Source organism: Schistocerca serialis, chromosome 1 (genome assembly GCF_023864345.2).
Source record: "Schistocerca serialis cubense isolate TAMUIC-IGC-003099 chromosome 1, iqSchSeri2.2, whole genome shotgun sequence".
NCBI lineage: Eukaryota > Metazoa > Arthropoda > Insecta > Orthoptera > Acrididae > Schistocerca > Schistocerca serialis.
This window is the reverse complement of record NC_064638.1, coordinates 690,177,309-690,199,273: the sequence shown is the minus strand read 5'-3', so window position 1 is coordinate 690,199,273 and position 21,965 is coordinate 690,177,309. Positions and strand designations below refer to the sequence as shown.

The following is a 21,965-nucleotide window of genomic DNA, read 5'->3' as shown; positions in this document are numbered from 1 at the left end:
AAAAATCTTTCAGCCTGTTTTCAAACAAAGAGATCTAAAATTTTATGCTTTGCTAATTTTTTGTTGAACAGTGGAAAGTCCAGGTTGGCATATCAACAAAATTTATTATGACAAGGATAGACTGCTATTCAGTGTAAAGATGATACACTGAGTTGCGGACAGGCATGATGAAAAGTCTTATTACATGTAAGCATTCAACCAAAGCGTCCAGAAAAGAGAAACGCACACACATTCATATAAGCTAGCACACCTCACACATACATGACCACTACTCCGGCCACTCTGACCAGGCTTGTATCTAACAGTCTTTTCATCATGCCTGGTTGCAATTTAACATGTCATCTTTATGGTGAGTAGCAGTCTACCCTTTTCATAATATTGTTGATTTTTTGTTGATCTTGATGTATTAAAATGCTACTTTTAAAAAGGTTCTGTGTGTGAATTTTTTTTTTTTATTTTTTTTTTTTTTAGAGCTTTTACGTCAGTACCTTATTTGCTAAATCGTGTATGTTGAAATTCCATGTTCTTAATTCTCACACTTGTGATGATATCGTAATTGTTAATGACACAACCTGTTTAGTCCAATAACTTCTACAGCACAGTTAAAGCTAATTCTAATTATATTCTCCATTTTACTGTATTTCATTTAATTTTGTTGCCTGCATCATATCGATCAATTTTCACCAATCATCCACTTACTTAAGTTCATTGTTTCTTCTTCTTGTTTGTGGCTTTAAATCATTTTGTTCACTGTATTTAATGTCTGTACTTGTTCATATTTGAAATCTGTGGCTCAGTAAATCTGAATGTATTGTTACTGAGTTTATCTCTCTGTAACGTAATGTCCAGTGTTATTCTAATCTTACCAATCAGCTTTAAGGCACACTTTCCAACAATTACTTTGTTGTTTCATAGAATATAATGAATTGTAAGTAGACAGAATGGCTGACCATCACTTACCTTTAGAAAACAAATACACGAATACCTCTACAATTCATAAGCACTTTAATTAGAAAATGGTTATCCTAGCTTTGGGGACTTTATCTCCCATTTTCAGGAAGCAAAAAGAGATTGGTAGGGGAAATTTGGAATAGGGGGCCAGTCTTTTGCACCCCAAGTTTTCAAAAATACTTGTTTTCTGAAATCTCAGAGAGACAATATCTTTGAAAAATAGGTGTCTCTTTATATTGATTAATAGGATCATGTTAGGTGTTGAAAGTAACTAGTGCCCTTCACCACACCTTTTCACTTTACCTCGCACTCTCATTCCATTGTCTCCTTCGTTGAGACAATTGAACAAGGATAGGGATGGAAATTGGCTGTGGCCTTTTCAAAGTAAATTTCCCATCTTTTCTGGGGTTATGGTCAATAATTCAGTGAAACACACAAAATGTGAATCATGATACATGGGCAGGATTTTAAACCCACTCTTCTTGAATGCTGATTCTGTAATTCATGAAAGCATGAACTCATTCTAATTTTTTAGACTTCCTTTGTAATACAATGTACTCTTTGGCCCTCTCTGCTAAAAAGGTAGATTGAAACACTTTTTATAATAATAGATGGAAAAAGTGTATAAAATAATGAAGTACGTTACGGGAGGTCCAGAAATTCACTCCAATAATACCATGATCTTCAGATCGAGATTGTACTCTCAATTTAAGTATCTATATAGTGCAGAGATCACACTCCCCTTAGAGAAATATATATGATTGGCTGACCATCACTTACCTTCAGAAAACAAATATACGAATACCTCTACAATTCATAAGCACTTTAATTAGAAAATAGTTATCCTAGCTTTGGGGACTTTATCTCCCATTTTCAGGAAGGAAAAAGAAGAGCAGCGCGTTTCATACCAGGGTTATTTGATAAGTGTGATAGCATTACAGAGATGTTTAGCAAACTCAAGTGGCAGACTCTGCAAGAGAGGCGCTCTGCATCGTGGTGTAGCTTGCTGTCCAGGTTTCGAGAGGGTGTGTTTCTGAATGAGGTATCGAATATATTGCTTCCCCCTACTTATATCTCCCGGGGAGATCACGAATGTAAAACTAGAGAGATTCGAGCGCGCACGTAGGCTTTCCGGCAGTCGTTATTCCCGGGAACCATATGCAACAGGAACAGGAAAGGGAAGTAATGCCAGTGGCACGTAAAGTGCCCTCCGCCACACACCGTTGGGTGGCTTGCAGAGTATAAATGTAGATGTAGATGTAGACATCTTGAAAAGAAATACAAGTTTCCTACAGTTTATAAATAACTGATTGCACATTTGCAGAAGTTACTACTTCACACACATTTATTTTCATTGTTTTTAACTGTTGTGATGGCTGCTTGTTCGATAACCACACAGTTTACACCATGTTCAATAACTTACGCCATGTTCGATAACCACACAATCTGATCAAAATTAATTGGACACTCATTAGTGTACATTAATATGGAGTTTGTCTACCCTTTGCCTTTGATGTACTTGAAATCAACTGAGGGCACTTTCACTGAGGTGTATGAATGTCTATGGAGGAATAGTGCAGCCTATTCTTTCTCAAAAGCCTAAACTAGAGAATGTAGCAACTGGGACACTGGAGTATGGGGCAAAATTAACATTATAACTCATCCGAAAGGTGTTCCATTATATAATATAGGGTCTCAGGGCTTATGACAGGGTGCATTTCATGCTGATACAATCAATCATAGTCTCCAAACAGTTGCTGTACTCTACATAGAACAAAATATTCTAAACTGTGTTCGTATCATTCCAGATTTAGCATTTTGTAGAGTATGATAAGGGGATCATACCATAACCATTCTCATACTGTAATACCACCTCCTCCACACTTCACTGTTGGCACTGCGTATGATAACAGGTAACATTCTCCAGGCATTCGCCAAATCCAAACCATTCCATCGAACTGCCCCAAGGTGTAGCATCATTCATAAGTCTAAATAACTCATTTGCAGTCATCCACTGTCTAGTGGCGTCACTCTGTACGCCACCTCTAGCATTGCTTAGCATTGACCATTGTCCTGTATTCTTTTTAAATGCCTGCGCACAGTCAGTGTGCCAGCTGGACTGTTGGTAGCTCTTTGGAACTCGTGATCGATATATGAGGTCTGCCTGGTCTTATATTAGTTATGGTTGCACCTTTGCACTTCACAGTAATCACCAGCAGTCACGTTTAGGAGGGTTGGAATGTCTCTTGTGGATTTGTTATGGAGGTGACATCCAATTACCAGTCCATGTTCGAAGTCTCTGAGCTTTTTTGACCGACCTATTCTGCTGTCACTGCACCTTCTTTTACTGGCAGGTCTACCATTTGTGACAACTGCTGGTCAATTCTACATTACATAGAGGTGTCCAGATACTTTTGATCAGGTGGTGTAAGTATTTTGTCACAGTAGCATTGCTGCAGGAGTTACATATGAGCAGTGGTCAATCATGGTGAAGGTGACAAAAAATAGAATAGAAAAGACACGTACAAATTTTGTTTTTGTTCATTATATGTTGTGCCATCTTTTAAGAATGCTATTTTATAATGTGAAGGAGGGGTGAATCACTGAACAGATTCCGTGATAATCAGTCATTCTTATAATCGTGATGTTAAAAGATTATATGTTCTAGTGTTTTAAATGTAGACAGTAACAGTACCAATTTAGCATCTTAATTATTTTAGGTGTACATTTTCGTGGAGCCCCATTACTTACAAGAAGAGCGATGTCTTGCTGAAGTTTCAGGCATGTTTAATTCAAATCTCACCTGAGTGAGGTAATGAAATAGGAAGTTATTGGAATCATATGCAGGAACCGACTCTTCTGATAGGATTCTTGTAGCTTTTTAAGTACTTCCAGTATATGCTACAATGTTCCTTCAGATGGTCTGTCTGGGAGTCTCACTGTTTATGTCTGAAGGAGTGCTGTTGCTAGCGAGTTTTTTGTTGATAGGTCATTGTACCCATTGCTTAAAAACTCATATACTTGACTACCTCCTTGAAATATCACTAATAAGCCTGCATTATAATGTGTAACTCCCAGATTTGTGACCCTATTAAAGGGCTAAAACTATACCAAAGGAAGTGAAGTATGACAGTGATTGCTGTAAAGTACAACAGTTATGAATAATCTCACTTAGCCCAGTGAATTAAGTGTCCATAACTACTTTCTCAAACAATTACAATTGCTGTTTCCATGGTTACAAAATTATGAAAGATGTTCTGTTATCACATTGTTACTCACTATAAAAATAAAAACATTAAATAATAGTTCTTCATCCTTTACTTTTGTCAATAACCCACAAAATTATTTATTTTTGAGATAACATTTGAAATGGATGGACACATTGAGTGGTATTTGTGGTGTCATGGGCATCATCCTAAGTCATTGTTCAGAGAAATACTGGTTGTGTTGTTGATTTCCAGAATATGTTTCACAAATGCAAACTAATTTAACTGACCTTTCCACAGAAACTTGCCCTCTTTCTCTCTTACTTACATTATGACTTTGATTTTGAGATCCATTGGATTTGAAAAAAAAACTACAGTAGCTCCTAATAGTCCGGTTTTTATAGTATTAAAAACACTATATTTGGACAGTCAGATAACAATGACCAGAAGGTTACATATCTTGTAAGTGTGTTATTAATAGTTAGTTGTACATTAAATGACTGCATTTCAGAGAAGCAATGTTGAAATCACCATCTGGCCACCCTGATAGAGGTATACTTGATTTTCTTAAATAACTTGTGACTATTGAATGAAATGACAACCATGTCCTTTCCTTCATTCTTCACTGCCGAGTATTTTATCTCATATGACTTTGATAATAACAAGGCATTAAATTCTTACGTTCATCAGTGGGTTGCAGTCTTCTTGACACTGGTATGCATGGAACGTTTAACAAGATAAAATCTGTTGCATTAATGGTGGTAAGTTAATAAATATACTTGTTTCAATAATTACATGCCCATACAGCAAAATTTATACAAATGTGTATGCAAGTTGTTTGGGAGGTACTGTATCATAAGGGATCTGACATTTGTTTATTACATGTTCATAGGTGTATTCGCAACAGTACTGGAATTTTATAATGAATGGTAAACTGGTAGGAGCATCTAGTCAATGAATAGATTAACATGTGATACAGATAAATAATGTGCTAGCTATTATTCCTTTAGTGGGATTTGTAAACATTTCATAATGTGTCTTCTTTGCTAAGATGAAACTTTTCATTTTATGAACTGTCTTTTCTTATTACAAGTCATTCATAGAGGAAAACATACTGATTACTTTGAGAAATGGTGTGATGGTATGTCTGCTGAAACAGTGTACAGTCACAATTCTGAGTAAAAGCACATTTATTTGATGATAATGGAGATAAACAAGATCTGAATTATAGAGGAAGTGTCATACTTTCTGTGTGCACTATTATCCCTCTGCCTTTGTTGTGAGGCTCACTAAACAATTTTTACTTATCCTTCACAGTAGATATGTTTATGGTGATAACTACTTTCAGTTTACAGTTGTTCGTGGATGGGAAAAATGAAGAACTTATATGTGTCTTTATCTTTAATCTTCTCATATACATCCTTGAGATATTTTTCTTCACTTTTATGAGATGCAGGAGAGAGAGATTTACTGCAGGGTAAATAGTAATTTTGATTTGTGAAGAGATTGTGAGTAATACAAAATTGCTGTCATATATTTCATACTGCTCTTCATGCTGTAGACACCAGCATTTTAAACCTTTCATGCTCTGATTAGTATTTGTTTTTCTACTTTGAAATATCCTGTAATGGAAGTGGAGTATATAGGAGACATGAGTACTGTCACAGCATTGTTGTAATTGACTGTGTGCTTGAGTATTTCCAATATTGTGATCATTTCATAATGACATACTATTTTTATAAAAATGTGATCATAATTTTTGTTGTAAGGTGAGAAATGTTTTATCCATTTTTGTAAAGCTTGTAAATATTTCGTGTAAATATATCCTTGTTATTAAAACTGTAACATGGCTTGATTTGTGATGGTTTAACCAGTGAATGTTTCTTTCTGCCTAGCATGCACCTAACAATTAACTGAAAGACCAGGATAAGTTTTCTTGCTTTTGTTACGCATTTCACAGTAGAAACTAGTCCTCTTTTATTAGTTGCAGAGAAATGTATATGTGTGCTTGTACCTCGGAAATAGGTTATGGCTGTGGGAACTGTTGTACAATATTTTTGAATAAAAGATTTTGTTTGCATTTTTGTTTTATTGCTTCTTTTCCTTTTGTTTCCTTTAAGTTGATCCTATTTTTAATTGGAATGCCTTAGACTAACAATAATGATAATGGTTTTTAAATATAAAAGCAGGTTTGGGGCACATAGGAAGCAAATTAAAGCTGAATGGTGATATGTAAAGTGACTTTTGATGCAACAGTTCACTGGCAGTGTTTACGTAGAGACCAGTGTTGTTTACCTTAAATTATTTCCCTTGAAACCCTGTTAATGTGGATGGACTGAACTCCAAACGATCTTCCAGATGTAAATTGTACTTTTCTAGGCATAAATTAATATTGTTCTTCATTTTTTTACAGAGTTTTACAGGGTATTTGAAAAAAAAAAAATAGGTTTTGCTGATACATGTCTTGCTTAATCACCATTCTAGAAAAATCATTAAATGGTAGTGTGTATATAAGTGCAGAGAGAACTTCTCTTTTTTATCCTTTACTTATACATCTGCAGTTCGTGCAGTCAGCATTGTGACATAAGCACATGATATTTTGGGTCAATATGGTTAAATGTGTTGATACAGTAAATTTCACTACTAGTGAATGGCTTCAGATGTTTGGAACACTATTAAGACTGTGCCTTATTCCACACTTAGAAGAAAATACTCTCATTGTTGTAATTATCAGAACTGTGTGCACCCATCATGACTTGCGCATAAAATTTAGTTATATGTTATTTTCAAGACTCGTTTGCACTTTCCCCTCACCACTCCTATGTACAGAATTTAAATTATCTAATATTTCCCATTACAAGACATTGTGTTACCATCCCTTGGGACAGAAATGAGTGTACTAGATATTGTCAAGAGTTCAATTCTAAGCATTATCTTACACATAACGGATTTTTAGAAATAAAAGGAGATGATCACTGTGCTCATTTGGTGTAAATCTATGAGTATGTGTGTCAAAAGCTAACATACCAAACACTCAATCACAACAAAAACATTCCAGTTTCTGAAGGAGTTGTAACATTTAGTATTAAAGAATATGAAACATTCCAAATACAAATTATATGGAGGCAATCAAACGAAAATGAGGTAGATGGAAAAAAATAAGTAAGCTGGTTAATACTTCAGACCCTAATAGTCATAACTGTTAATAATTTTACCCCACTGTGAGACATGACAGTAAATGCCTCTATGGAAAAATTTTTGTGGTTACCTACAGATCCTCGGTTGTATCCAGGCATGCACCTCTTCATCTGAAACAAACCAACAGCCGTGAATGCGTATCTTCAGGGCTCCAAAAATATTGAAATCAAATGTGGAGAGATCAAGACTGTATGGAGGATGTGTAAGGGCTTCCCAGCGAAAATTTTGCAGCATAGTCAAAACAACCTTGGCAGTGTATGCACCCACCCACATGTTGCCTAGGTTGTTTCAATTATGCTGCAAAAGTTTCGCTTGGAAAACCTTTCATGTCCTCCATACAGATCTGATCTATCACTATACAATTTCTGTATTTGTGGAGCCCTGAAGGAAGACATTAATGGCCATTGATTTGCTTCTGATGAAGGGATGCATGCCTGGATACAGTCATGGTTCCACAACTGCGAACATTTGTCCATGAAGGCATTGACAGTCTTGTCTTACAGTGCAATGTATGTATTAACAGTTAAGATGATTACTTTTGACGTAATAAACAGTTTACTTACTTTTTTCCATCGGTCTCACTTTCATTTGACTGCCCCATGTATGAAAGAAGCCCATAAGTACATGTAGCTAATGTTTATTGTACTTGTTCGCAGCATTTTCAAAGGATTATATTTAAGATGCTGTACTAAAAGCTCAGCAAAACTGTCAAGTGCTAAGCTGTTAGATACAGTAATCAAGGTGTGGATTAGAAAAGTAGAATGTTCGCAAAGATGCAGGACTAACAAAGCGAATTCGGAACACGCAGAAGATGTAATTGTGTTTCACACTCAGTTGAAGACAATATACTGTGGATTTCAATGTATGTTTTCAATTACTTATGGTGTACTACGTTTTCATTTTTGATGGTGGTATTGCCAAGTAAACCCTCTTCATTACCATGTACTAGTTTCCCTTTTAGTTCAGCAACTTCTCTTTGTAGAAAGTATAAATTGTAATCCATGTTAAAAGTGAAACAGCAGTCAGTAGAGTATACTAAGCAGACTTTTCTCTTTTTTTTCCCCCAAGCAACTACAGTACACCATTCTGACTTGTACAAGTTTGATGCAAAATGCAGCATAGATTCCTCACAGCTTTAATGGTATGTTATTATATATTGATTCACTCTTGCCAAAACAAGGCTGAAGGTGAATATTCATCATATGCTCGACCTTACTGGTTTTGCTGAATTATTGAATCAAAGTTATTTTGTGATGTACATGCGATTGAAACTGGGTAGATGCATTTGCACAAATTTATTTTGTTGGAAATGAACCATTTTAAGCCAGGTCTTTTGTCCTGGAAATAGAGTACAATAAAGGTGACGACTCACATTAAATGTAAAAGTTGGAGACCTGTATAATAAAACTCATGCATACTCAGACACTATAGCTACCTGGACACAATTTGACAATGTGATGTAGACCATGATCTCAGCTACACATCTTGCACCAAGACAATATAAGTTATGAGAATTGACAATTCTTTGAAGTTTATGAACTTTCAGTATGGCCAGGTAATTGAAAGTTACAAGTGTAAGACAACGAAGAATAAAGCAACGAGCCCTGATTTTATATTAAGTAAATATCTGACAAACACCCAGGGTGCATTTTTGGCACCATAACTGTCATGTGAGAGACTATTTACAATGTGAATGGAGTGATGCTACATAACCATAAAACAGTGGGAATACATTTGGACCAGCCAGTGCTTGACAATAGCAGACATGCACAGTATTTCAACTACAGACCAATTATCATTAGGTGTGCTGATGGACAGATACCAGGATGCTTCAGGACTCTCATTACATACCAGTGTGCATTCTCCACTCCAGCCACACGTGTTCTGCTCGAGGTTTGAGCTGTGCTAGGGTATCTTTTGCTGTGCCAAATATCTCAAGCATTCATCTTGTTCGACCTTTGCGTTTGGAACACTGAATTCTAGTCATTACCACCATTATTCTGTAAGCAAGTGGATGGAGGCTTTCCAGGCCTGTTAAGGTACTGCTAGTCATGGTTAATGAAGTCTTCCACATTTTCAATTTAAGCAAATTTTACTAACACTTCAAGTGACAGTGGTAAATACATGTCTCACAGGTAAACAACTGGAATTACCAAGTATAATTGTTTTTCTCCTGGTTCATTGGTGAGAATATTTACCACCCTATACCTCGTGGTAGACTTAAAAATAGGTAATAATTTGAGCAGGTATATTCATTGCTATTTGCAAAGAGTAAATGCTGGCACGTATTTCATTGTTATGCAGGGAAAAGCCTTTTGTTACTTGTAGAGTCCCTGAAGTAAGGCCTAGGTCAGCACCTGTGGCTGACATTGGTAGCGATCACATGTCCGGCAGTGTTCTGCATTTGTCAGGTTGTCTCAAAATGTGTGCTGCTAGTGTTCAGTGCAGTTTCCAGACAGTAATTGCAGTTGTGGCACTTTTCTTTTCATTGATCCAGAAATTAATAAAAGCGAATTTGTCAATTACAGCAACTCTCCAAAACAACAATTATGTGTTAAGAAGATGTATTACAGATTGAATTGCAAGAGAACTCCAACTCGCAAAGACTTAAACTGTCTTTTAGGTTGGTGAGTAGTGACCTAAACTTGGTGGGTGACTAGAATATGTACCATATCTAATGTTTCTCAATAACTTGCCCAGTCCTACCCAAAAAAGCATTAGTCTTTGGAAGAAAGATGATAATTCGTAGCTACACTGCCTTGTTGGTTGTGTTCCCACAACTCAGCAGTAATAGCTGGAGAGCACAATGAGCTTTCTTATCTATTGGCTATGCGGATCTTCAATTTGGTAGTGATGGATAGACCGAATACAACTTGTCTAATGAGAATCTTTAATCAGACTATTTAAGCGATGTTTTGGAATAACAACTTGTCGGCCATCGAAAAGTTGCTGGTGACTGTAGTGTCTGAAAAGGCATAATGTGGACCAAACTACAGGCGATGGTCTGATGACTAAATTTTGATTCTAGTCTCAGGTTCACATTTGAATGATATAGGTCACATGTTATAAATAAGTAATGAGCAAAATAGTGCCAGGAACAGAGTTCAAAGGTTACATTAAAGTGAAGCATGAAGAAGAAAGCCTGTGGCAAAGTAGGTTGGTCGTTATTAGGTAGTGAAAGTAACTATATCAGTGGTTCCTTAACATAACTAGCCTGAACTCTGTTTTGCATTCAGTCAACAGTAATATAATCATTCCTAATCATTATCATCAGCCATCTGACATCCACTACAAGGCAATATTTTACCATGGTTTGCAGTCTTAAGTAATACCCTTCTACAGTCCTACATGTTTTTAATAGCTTCTACTCATCGTCCACTAGGCCATCGTCTCAGTCTTTTCTCAACTCTTGGAATTAAGCAAAGAATGTCCTTGGTCCACCTACGATTAAGCTAACTAGTTTCATGTCCTTGCACCTCTATGTCACTTTCGCTACAATCATATTTCTGTCTTTCAGTTATTTCTCACTATGCATATCTCTGTTGATCTATTAACTGTTAGCTTTTAGCTCAGGATCTGCAGTTACCATCTGTTTATGGAAGAAAAACCACTAAACAAATGTCAGAAAAAAGATCCTGAGCCAAAAGCCAACAGGTAGTATGTCAACAAGTGGCCATGACAACCTCAACAGTTTTTCAACTCTCTCCATTGTTCAACCCACAGTTTTTGAATCGTTCTTACATTAAAAGTCTATCTCTAATAGCAATTGTCAAAACTGGTAATAATACACACTGATTGTAAACTTTCTGTTTCAGACACACTGGAATCTTTGGTTTAAAAACTATTTAGTTTACCACAAGCATACTTGACCATTTTCGATGTACTGTTTATTTCTGTTGCTGCCCATCCTCTAATTTTCATCTGTTTGAAATATAAAAACTAATCAACGTATTTTAATATTTCATTAATAATTAGTGCAGTACAATGCCATCTGTGAAGGAAAGGTGATCAGATATGGCCTATTAACACACGTTCCTTGATCATTTTCCCTATTAAAGGATCTTAAAACATCCATGTATTTGCTGTTTTCTTTGTTTATGTAGGACATGTGTAAATATGCAGAGTATTAATAATGTCAAGTTTATTCTCAACTAGTGAAAAACAATGATACTCCCATTACAACATTTGATGTGCTTTAGTGCCAGTTATTCAAATTTTGTCCTGTAGGTTACAGGCAGAATCTCATGGCAAATAATACTTACAAGCCTCTCATAATTTTGGTGGCCGCACTATTGAGCAAACTAATGGAGAGCTATCATTATCTTTGCAACATTTCTCATTTTCAGACATTTGCCTAACTGATCTAAATTTTCTAAATCCCTTCTATGTGTTACACTGTACTTGCTACCAAATATTACTTTGCTTTAAATATTGTAATTTTGTGGAATCTTAATACAATACACAAAGAGTCTATGAAACATGTTTATTTCAGTATATTGAATGAATTTTATTGTGTCAGATCTTGGACCACACTCAGCCCTCAGTAACTGACATTAGTCTCTCTAGTGCCTTTATAACCATTCTCTGTCACCTTTCTGCTCCTTCATTCTCAATCCTGGCTCTACAATTTTGAGTTTTATTATCTTGCTGCATTTTTACTACAACTGCATTTTGTTGTTGCATTTTCTTCTCTTCTGTTACTTTCACCAATTCAGCATTAAATGGATGCAACCTTGTGTTGTTTACCAAAATTTCATTTGCTACCAACTTTCAGCATTACCATTCTTTGTTTGAATCCTTCTTGTCTTAGTCTGAGGTTTCGCATGTTGTCTGAGCCTTGGTACCATTTTTTATATGTTCCGTCTTCCTAACATACAGTAGCAGTTATCATTTCCTGTAATAACCAGATATGTTGGCACATTGGCCACCATGTGGCCTCCTGTGTGGCCTTCTGTGCCACCAGCGTCCATGGGGAAGTCAACATCGTAAATATAATGAATCTACATGTTAACTATGTATTTTCATACTCTGAAGATTGCAGAATATTAACACAAGTTGCCTTTGTCTAAAATCTCATTTTCACAGTGATTGTTCATACGGACATAAAGTTGTATGAATGAGAATTCAAGGACTGGGTGCACTGCATATCAGTCAGCCTAAGAGTGAGAACTTCTTGCAGTGTTCAGTTTCCAAGTTGCAAGAATATAGGTTTTATGTTAGTACAAGGCGGTGTCCCAAATATAGTTTTAATCTTTTTCAGTAAGTAAAATCTCTCAAACATTTGATTTGAGTAGGTAAATAACCTAACTACAAATGAAATTAACTTAAACAATGGAAAAAGTAAAGTTTACAACTCACTGTATTGTCAATAGGCATATAAGCAAGACAGAATACTGCTGAGGTTTTTGGCAGATCCTTGGGACTTTCCTTTTTCAAGTTTTTTACAACAAGAAATGAAAATTATGTAGTAGTTTCTGAGGGTGGTTGCTTAATTTACATTTGATAATAAAAAATTATCATGTTATGATTTTATTTAAGATTTGTTACATCAAGAGTAGATGTTGCAGTCCCTCAATATTGTTTTCTTAGTAGAAAAAGTAATTATTTTAAAGTTATCATATATAACACACCTGGTCTGGTAGTAGTACAGATAATGATTTTTATTTTTAAAGACACTTAAGGATCATGAAATTTCACATTTGTTTTGATGCGCAAAGCAAGTTATAAAGTCTCGGAAGCTACATGATTTGAAGAAGTGTGGTACATAAATCCTCACAAAATGGCAATGCGTGAATAAAATACATTACAAATAAAAACTTTAAGATTGTGATTATTTTGCAAAAATACTTCTTCAAGAGAAACAGATTCAGGCTCTGTGGCACTGTACTTAGTGGTATTGCTGTAAAGATCGTATTTTTATTTGGAAATGTGTCAAAGGAATTATGCCAACATGCCACTCCTAATCTACTCATGGCCATTCTATCATGTTTATCCTTTGGAACTCAAAACTTACACATAATTTGGAAAATACAAATGTAACTATGAACACTGTGCTGTAAAAATGAGTCTGGGTGCTACTTAAAATTTTTGAGAAATCATCTTAGATTGTCTAGTCAAACTAAAATCATACATTAAATAGCCTTTTGCAACAATAATTTATTCCTAAAAAGAAAATATATGCATTGTCAAGAGAGGATTCCATGGGAGCTCCATTGAGGGAAAAAAAAGAGAAAAAAAAAAGAAGTAGAGAGGAGAATACATATTTTGTACACAGCACTGTACATGGAGTTCACCTATGAATTGTTTTTAAAGAATAATAGCACATCATAACACACATATCTGTACTCCAAGAGCAATATTTTTCATAGTACTTAATGCGTATTATGAAATTATATATGTAAAAAAAACCTTCTCACTTGGCTTACCACCTAAAGTATGTCGAATACAGCTCAGCTCAAATGTTAATGTGTAGTTTTAACAAGGATAAACAGTAAGGAAAACGTTAAGTTATGTTCTTTGGCAAATCACTTTAATTAATTGCAAATGATTTTAAGAATTATTTCCAATAAATTAGAAATAATTTCTTGAACAAAACAAAGACAACTCGATCGGTATAGTATTTCAGGATTTGAAGATGCCCAAGAACACACTATGCCAGTGATCTGCCAACTCATTACACTAAACTGTTTATCTGCGTGTGAACTTTGCCCTAAGATAACTATTTAGAGGGGAAAGAAAGCTTCAGTGATACTGTTAAATTACTGCTTACAAGCTGAGACCAAAAAGTCATTAATTCTGGAATACCAAAGGTAAATATTTATTTCACTTATTTCAAAACATGGGAAAGTGTGTTGTGGAATGGCATGAAAACATCATGTATTTCAGAAATGGCACAGACTTGACCATTCTGTTTATGCTGTCATGTATGTGCTTTTGTTGGTGGTGGTCTTGTTGTTGTTTATTGGGTGTGTGGTACAAGGTGTTGTTCATTTGTAAAAGGAAAATGATGGAAGCTTACATGTGCTTTTATTTAGATCTGCTTTGTGATTGGCAAATTTTTCCTGTTGCTTGTAATTTGCATGTAAATTATTAGTTGGAACTGAAATGCATGATAACAGAAAGTGCTTCAACTATTCAGAATATGGGAATAAGTACAGTGCTATAAAAGAAGTCTTTTTCACATAGATTTGTTTGAATTGAGACAGTTTTATTCAGTCCATTGAAGAAGTGGAGGATGAAAATATTATACTTCCATTTGTGCTTGATTTGCAAATATTAACATTTATTGCTTTTAACAGTGTAATTAAGCATTGTTCTGTTATTTTTTAAATGTGATAACATGTAAATAACACTAATATTATGTTTGAACAGTGGTGAATTCAAATTCCTGTGCAGCCCCCAGTGATTTAGGTTTCTCACTGTTTCCTTCTATCTAGTCATGGAAAAACTGCTTTTAATTCCCATTCTGTCTACAATGCATCTTTTACTCTATTTTTAAATGGCTAAAATGTCATTTATTTGCAAAAGTTCATATTATTGGTAACTAGCTAATCTGCATTGAAATATAAAATGGAGCTTCTATTGATTGCAGTCTGTGGTTCAAACTCAAGCTTCAGGAGGTGAAATTTTTAGTATTGCTGATAGGCAAATATGAAAATATCCAAACTTTTGGACCTATTAGTTCCTCCCTTGGGTAGGAGAGGAGGATAGGTTGAAGAAGGTTAAAAAGGAAGGACGGCTCACACAGACCATATAAAAGGAATCACTATTTTGAGGATGACGGAAGATAAAGATGAAGAAGTTTCATATCTGTCTATATTTAGATTTCATATAGTTTCCATGAATTATGAAAGGTAAATGTTGGGATAGTTTCTTTGACATGACACAGTCAATTTCCTGACCCTAATTCAACCTGCGCCTGTAATCCATCTCTCATTACTTCATCATTGTTGCGGCTTTAAAACTCCTAATCTTTCCTTTTAAAGAAAGATCATCCACAGTAGAGTTGCAATGAACAAACTATCAAATATGCACAAGAATAGAATAAAAACAAAAGTCTTGTGAAACTTTGTGTTTTTGATGGTACTGTGTGGTTTCGTGCAGAGAGAGTGGTATGCATTTAGGATAGTGATATACTTTTATATCTGTTGATGACTCTCCTCTCAAGATGATATATTGCATTGTGCCAACCAAGAAATCCTGAAGCCAGTCTCAAATTTCATGCGATAGCCCATATAATTGCTCTTTCATTAATGAGTGTTGGTGTGATACTGAGTTGAATGCTTTCCAGAAGTCAGTAAACATGGCATTCACCTGATTGTTTTAATCTGTGGCTGTCAGGAGGTCAGCAGAAGTTTGATTTCATATGACCTATGTTTTTGAAATCCATGCTGATTGTACGGAGGAAGTCATTTTGTTTGAGGCAGGAGTTAAATTCCATTGCAGTTTGCAAAATTCAGAGGAACAGTTTCCCTAAGAATGGGCTGTGCGTAATAGTCATAGCTAGTGCCATTTATCTCAAAATCTGTGCAAAATCAGTGAATACTGTAATGTGTTGTTATTCCTGTATTGTTGTTTGGTATTTTACTAAACATATTTGTGTCAAAAAAATTCTTATTCTGTGAGACTGTTGACTGATCAGGACTTAAAATTGGTAGATCTGTAGGGGGACCTGCTGTTTAATATGGACTCTGAACCAAGTCGCAAACCAGCATTCTCCACATTAACAAGGTTTTCCTGAGCTGAAAGAAATAACTGACAAATAAAAATCGTAGGACTGAACAGAGATAAAACTCAAATGCTCTCAATCCATTGTTTGGCCCTCTACCACTGAGCTACTCATGACTTATCACTGCCATTCTTAAATGTCTATTTATTTATTTATTGGTCCTCTTTGCTACAGTGAGATTACATTTTTTGCAATATATTTTGTTAACCAAACCAGGTACCAGTGAATACACACATAACAAGAAAACAACCATATATTTTTACAGTAGATATTAATGAAGTACTAATCAGCTTTATAATGTAGATAGGAAATTAGAATAAACACCAGTTTATAGTACCTACAGTATTAAACAGATACAGATTAACTGTATCTACAGGTACATCTACAGCTTCATCCATACTCTGTGAATTAATTGTATCTACATGTATGTCTACAGTTACATACACATACTGTGAATTGCATGCAGAAGGTACTTCCTCTAATTGTACCAATTAGTAGGGTTTCTTCCTACTTCATTCAGCTACAGAGTGTAGGAAGAATCACTGCTTAATGACTCTCTGAGCGCTATGAATGGTCTAATCTTGCCTTCCTAGTCCATACAAGAATGATGCACATTGGCTGTAGTACATTTGTAGATTCCTCACTTAATGCTGGTCCTTTAAAATTTATAAGTATGCTTTCATGGGACATTTGATGTCTATTTTCGGATTTCTGCCAGTTCAGGTATTTCAGCACTTCTGTGATTTCTCTCATGGGTCAGACAAATGTAACGACTCATGCAACGTACTTTGACAATGTCAAAATCCCTGATTAGTTCTACACACACACACACACACACACACACACACACACACTCAACTGAAAAGGTTTCAGAACCAAGACCTCTTTTTTTTTCTTTTTTTTAACACAAATCAAGCACAGTTTACACCTGTTTATTTATATGAGTTGACTGATTACAACAGTTATTCATTAATGTGGTCATAGCTACTAAATTTTTGTGTTTTGTGCTGTAAAAAAATTTTACATTTTTAGATATTTAAAGCAAGAAGACCATTTTTGCATCATTACTTCCATATCTGTCAATCACTCTTCATCCAGGATAACATTCTTCATCCTCTTAGTTACAAATTTGTTTGTTACTCTATGTAAAAGTACTTTGATTAATGAACATTACTGAGTCAAATGCTTATTGGAACTCAGGAAATACTGCATCCACCTGATTGCCATGATACATGGCTCTCAGGATGTCATGTGAGAAAAAGTACATCTGTGGTTTCTCATTACCAGTGTTTCAGAATCCACGGAGGAGGTCATTCTGTTTGAGATACTTCATTATGTCTCCGAGTTCAGGATATGTTTGAAGATCTGTCAACACTCAGAAAGCTAGTTGTGAATCACTTCTGCCACTCTTGTTATAGACAGGTGTAATCTGTGCTTTCTTCCAATTACTGAGCACATTTTTCGAGGGATTTACAATATATTGTGGTTTATAGAAGCATTATCTCAGCCACAGATCCACATACTTTCTTGCAGGGATTCCATCAGGCCTTATGGGCTTGCTGTATAGGAGAGGTAAACTGGAGCAGTACTCACTGAATCTCTTTTTTAAGGGAACACTTAAAATAGAGTTAAACATTTCTGTTTCTGGTTTGCTTTACTCAGTTTCGATTCATGTATGTGCGTGAGTGTCTGGACATCAACAGTGATGCCATGGTCTCCTTTACATGTGACCGAAATATCTTTATGTGTTGTGTGAGGTCTTTTGAAATGATTCTGCTACTGTGGTTGTTGAAGGTTTCACGCATTGCCCTTTTGACAGCCAATCAAGTTATTTAAAAGGTCTCTATTTATGGCTTTATATTTTGTTTTACACCTACTATGCAATAGGAAGTTCCTTTGCAGAGATTGTACAGGGTCTCCTTCCCCCAACCCTCCTCAAAAGCATGAACTATTCTAGTATATACAAGGGCAAGTCAAAACTTATCTACACTTTTCATTCTACCGTTTATTAACATGAAGCTAGGGGTATACAATGCACGTCATTTTTCCATGTAATCTCCCTCCTTCTCAATGCACTTGGCCCAACTGCCAACGAGCTTATGTATTCCTTCCAAATGAGAGCTGTGCGGTTGGTCATGAAGCCAATTTTGCACCACATTTTGCACATCCACATCAGAGGCAAATCGGCGACCATGCAAAGCATTCTTGAGTGGCCCATACAAGTGAAAGTCACTTGGAGCAAGGTCTGGGCTGTAGGGAAGGTGTTCCAGTACCTCAGATTTCATATTGTTGATGGTTTCAATAGTGTGACGGGCTGTGTGTGGCTGTGCATTGTCATGCAACAACGACACCTTCTTCGACAGCAATTGCTGGCCTATCAGCGTCTTTTCCAACACTTCACTATACCCCCCACTATTGATATTTGTTCCCTTGTCCATGAACTCTGCCAGTATGGGCCCCTGTGAGTCACAAAACACGGTTAACATAACCTTTCCTGTGGATGGCCCTGTCTTGAATTTTTTTCCTCATTGGTAATTCAGGGTGTTTCCACTGCCTACTCTGGTGCTTTGACTCTGGCTCGTAATGATGCATCCATGTTTTATCTCCGGTGACAATTCTGCTCAAAAATGCACCACCTTCATTGTTCAAGTGAGTGAGTAAGCGTTGACAGACCCTAACACAGGTGAGCTTATGGCCGTCAGTAAGTCTTCTTGGTACCCACCATGCACAGACCTTATGGAAACTGAGCTCGTCATGGATGATGTGATGGGAGGAGCCATGGCTGATGTTCAAAGCGGGTGTTACGTCATCAAAAGTGATTCACCTATTTGCCAGAACCATCTCCTGAGTTTGCTGAATGTTGTCATCTGTAGTGTTGATGGCCATTCTGCTCTCTCTTCATGTGTTACACTTGTTCAACTACTTTTAAACTTCTTGATCCACAAAAACACAATTTTACATGATAATTAACTTCTCCAATATTGCAATGATAGTCTGCGATGAATGTCTGCCCCTTTACACCCTCGAACCAGAAGAATCGGATCACTGCCCGTGGTTCCTCTTTGATGCACACTTCTAATGGAGCTGCCATGCTACATCTGCAACAGAAGGAATAACAATGATGGAAATAATATCAAATTGTTACAGCATTACCACAATGGTATAACAGTGATGTGCAAGGACAGAAGACAACATGCAAAATGTAACAAACATTATCGAAAAAGTGTAGATAATTTTTGACTTGCTCTCATACATATGTTTCCAGTGTTTGGTTAACCAGTCTCTCTAGAGCATGCAGGAAAATAATTCTCCAGTGAGTCAACTTCTCTATATCAGAAACATGTTGACCATATAGTGTGAACAAGTATTAGTTTTTATTTTTTTTCTGCATGCCCATCCGTGTCTACATTCATGCTCCACAAACCACTGTGAAGTGCATTGCAGAGTGTACTTCCGGTTGTACCAGTTATTATGGATATTCCAGTTGAGTATGGACCACAGAAATAATGATTACTTACATGCCTCTGTGCACATTGCAATTACTTTAATTTTGTATGAGTTGTCTGATTCCAATTGTGACTCATTGATATTGTAGTCATAGTATACAGAATCTCAGTGATATTCTCCTATTCGTGCTGGCACGATCTGTATGCGTTCATTGTACCTTGTTATTCCTATGCAATACAGGCCCCATACATTTGAGCAATATTCCAGGATTGGTCATGTGAGTGTTTTGTAAGCAATTTCCTTTGTAGACTGATTGCATTTCCGTAGTATTCTACCAATGAACTTAAGTCCACCGCCTTCTTTAGCCGTGTCTGAACCTATGTCGTCATTCCATTTCATATCCCAAAAAATGTTACACCCAGATATTTGTATAAGTTGACTGATTCCAATTGTGACTCATTGATATTGGAGTCATAGTATACTTTTCTGTTATGTGAAGTACACAGTTTTACATTGCTGAACATTTAAAGCAAATTTACAATCTTTGGACCTCTTTGAAATCTTGTCAAGTTCCAACTGAAAGTATGTGCAGCTTTTTTTCAGACAATTCATCATTATAGACATCTGCATCAAGTCTGAGGTTACTATTAATATTTCCTACAAGGTCACCCCATAATGTACAACATGAACTGCAGGGGACACAACACACTTGCCTGGGGCACATCCAAAGTTGCTCCTACATCTGTTGATGACTCTCCATCCAAAATAACATGCTGCATCCTCCTTACAAAGAAATCCTCAATCCAGTTACAAATTTCTCTTGATACTCCACATAATTATAGTTTTGATAACACATGGGTCTGCTAGGGAAATCAAGAAACACTGCATCTACCTGATTGCCTTGATGCTTGACTTTGAAAATGGCTTTTGAGTATAGTAGAAGTTGGGTTCACATGTTTATGTTTTCGGAATCAATGCCAGTTAGCTTGGAGGGGCTCTTTCTATTTGAGCAACTCATTATTTTTGAATGCAGAACATGTTCAAAGATTCTACAACAAATGGAAGTTGAGGATATTGGGCAGTACTTTTGTGTATCATTCTGCTACCCTTCTTGTAGTTGGGAGGGAGTCACCTTTCTTTCTTCCAACTACTGGGCAAAGTTCTTTGTTTGAGAACTTGATGGTAGATTACAGTTAATAAAAGGAGGTACGTCAGCCACAAATTTGGTGTAGAATCTAAAAGGAATTCCATTGGTCCTGAAGTTTTGTTTAGTTTTGGTGATTTCTTCCGTTTCTCAACACCACTGACATTAATATTTTCATTGGTCTTCTTTACAATGGTGCAAAAATGAAATTGAAGCATTACCCATGGATTTTCCTTTGTGGAGCAACATTTCAAAATGGAGTCCAGCATTTCTGTTTTTGCTTTACTACCCTCAATTTCAATTCCTATCTCATAATTAAGTGTCTGGACAGTACCTTTGGTGCCACTAACAGTGTTTACACATTACCAGAATTTCCTTGGTTTTTGTTAGAGAGCCTTTGATCATATTGTGCTACAGTAGTTGTTGAAGGCTTAACACATTGCTCTCTTGACAATCAAACCTGATTAGTTCAGCATCTCTCTATCTATAACTGTTTGCTTTGTTTTACAGCTGTTATGTACAGTCTTTGTTTCTTTAGAAGTTTATTTATGGTAACTTTATACTATGGAGGGTCCCTCCCATCATGGAATGTTCTACTAGGAACCTATCTAAGAAATTCATCGTCAACTATTTTTCTAAACCTGAGCCACAGTTCTTCTACATCTTCCTCTCCAGAACTAAATGATTTGAGTTTCTTGTTGAGATATGACACTACTGCCTCTGTCTCTAGTTTTCTAAACAATGCAAATACTTCTGCTTATTTTAGTTGTCATTTGTACTTTGCCAATCATTGTTGTTTACTGAAATTGCCATGTGGTCACTAATCCCAGATTCAGTGTGAACATCTTCAAATAGGTCTATTTATTGCTATTAGAGCCAATATATTTCCATCACGAGCAGGCTTCCAAACAATCTATTCTTGGTAGTTCTTGGAGAACTTATTTTCTAATGTTTCACAGGATGTCCTTCCTCGCCCACTAGAAAATTGTAATGTTCCCAATTGATTGTTGAATGATTAAAGCCTTCTCTGATGATAAATATATGATTGATGACCTTACATACCACTGAACTTAGATTTTCTACAAAGTTTCCATTTACACCTGGCAGTGAGTTGGTGGTTTATAGAAGAACCCAGTTATAAAATTATGCTTGATACTGAGTCCTGCTCAAACAATCTTGCATACCGTTTAAATTTATATCTTGGTAGATTTGAGTTTCTTGTCTACTGCGAATGCCACTATTTACCATTAGCCTATCCTTTCGATATACAGTTAGATTTTTCCCAAAAATC

At 36.0% G+C, this 21,965-nt stretch overlaps 1 protein-coding gene across 2 annotated transcripts in view; it reads left to right on the top strand.

Moving 5' to 3' along the window:
- LOC126480663 (calcium-independent protein kinase C) overlaps positions 1–21,965 on the top strand; it is a 226,365-nt gene that overhangs the window by 18,941 nt on the left and 185,459 nt on the right. Inside the window, exon 1 of one of the 2 annotated variants that reach the window (XM_050103897.1) lies at positions 14,072–14,164. The exons of the other annotated variant lie outside the window; for it this stretch is intronic. The gene's annotated coding sequence lies outside the window, so the exon portion shown is untranslated. Of the gene's footprint in view, positions 1–14,071; positions 14,165–21,965 lie in introns of those variants that run through there. 2 annotated transcript variants of the gene reach the window in all.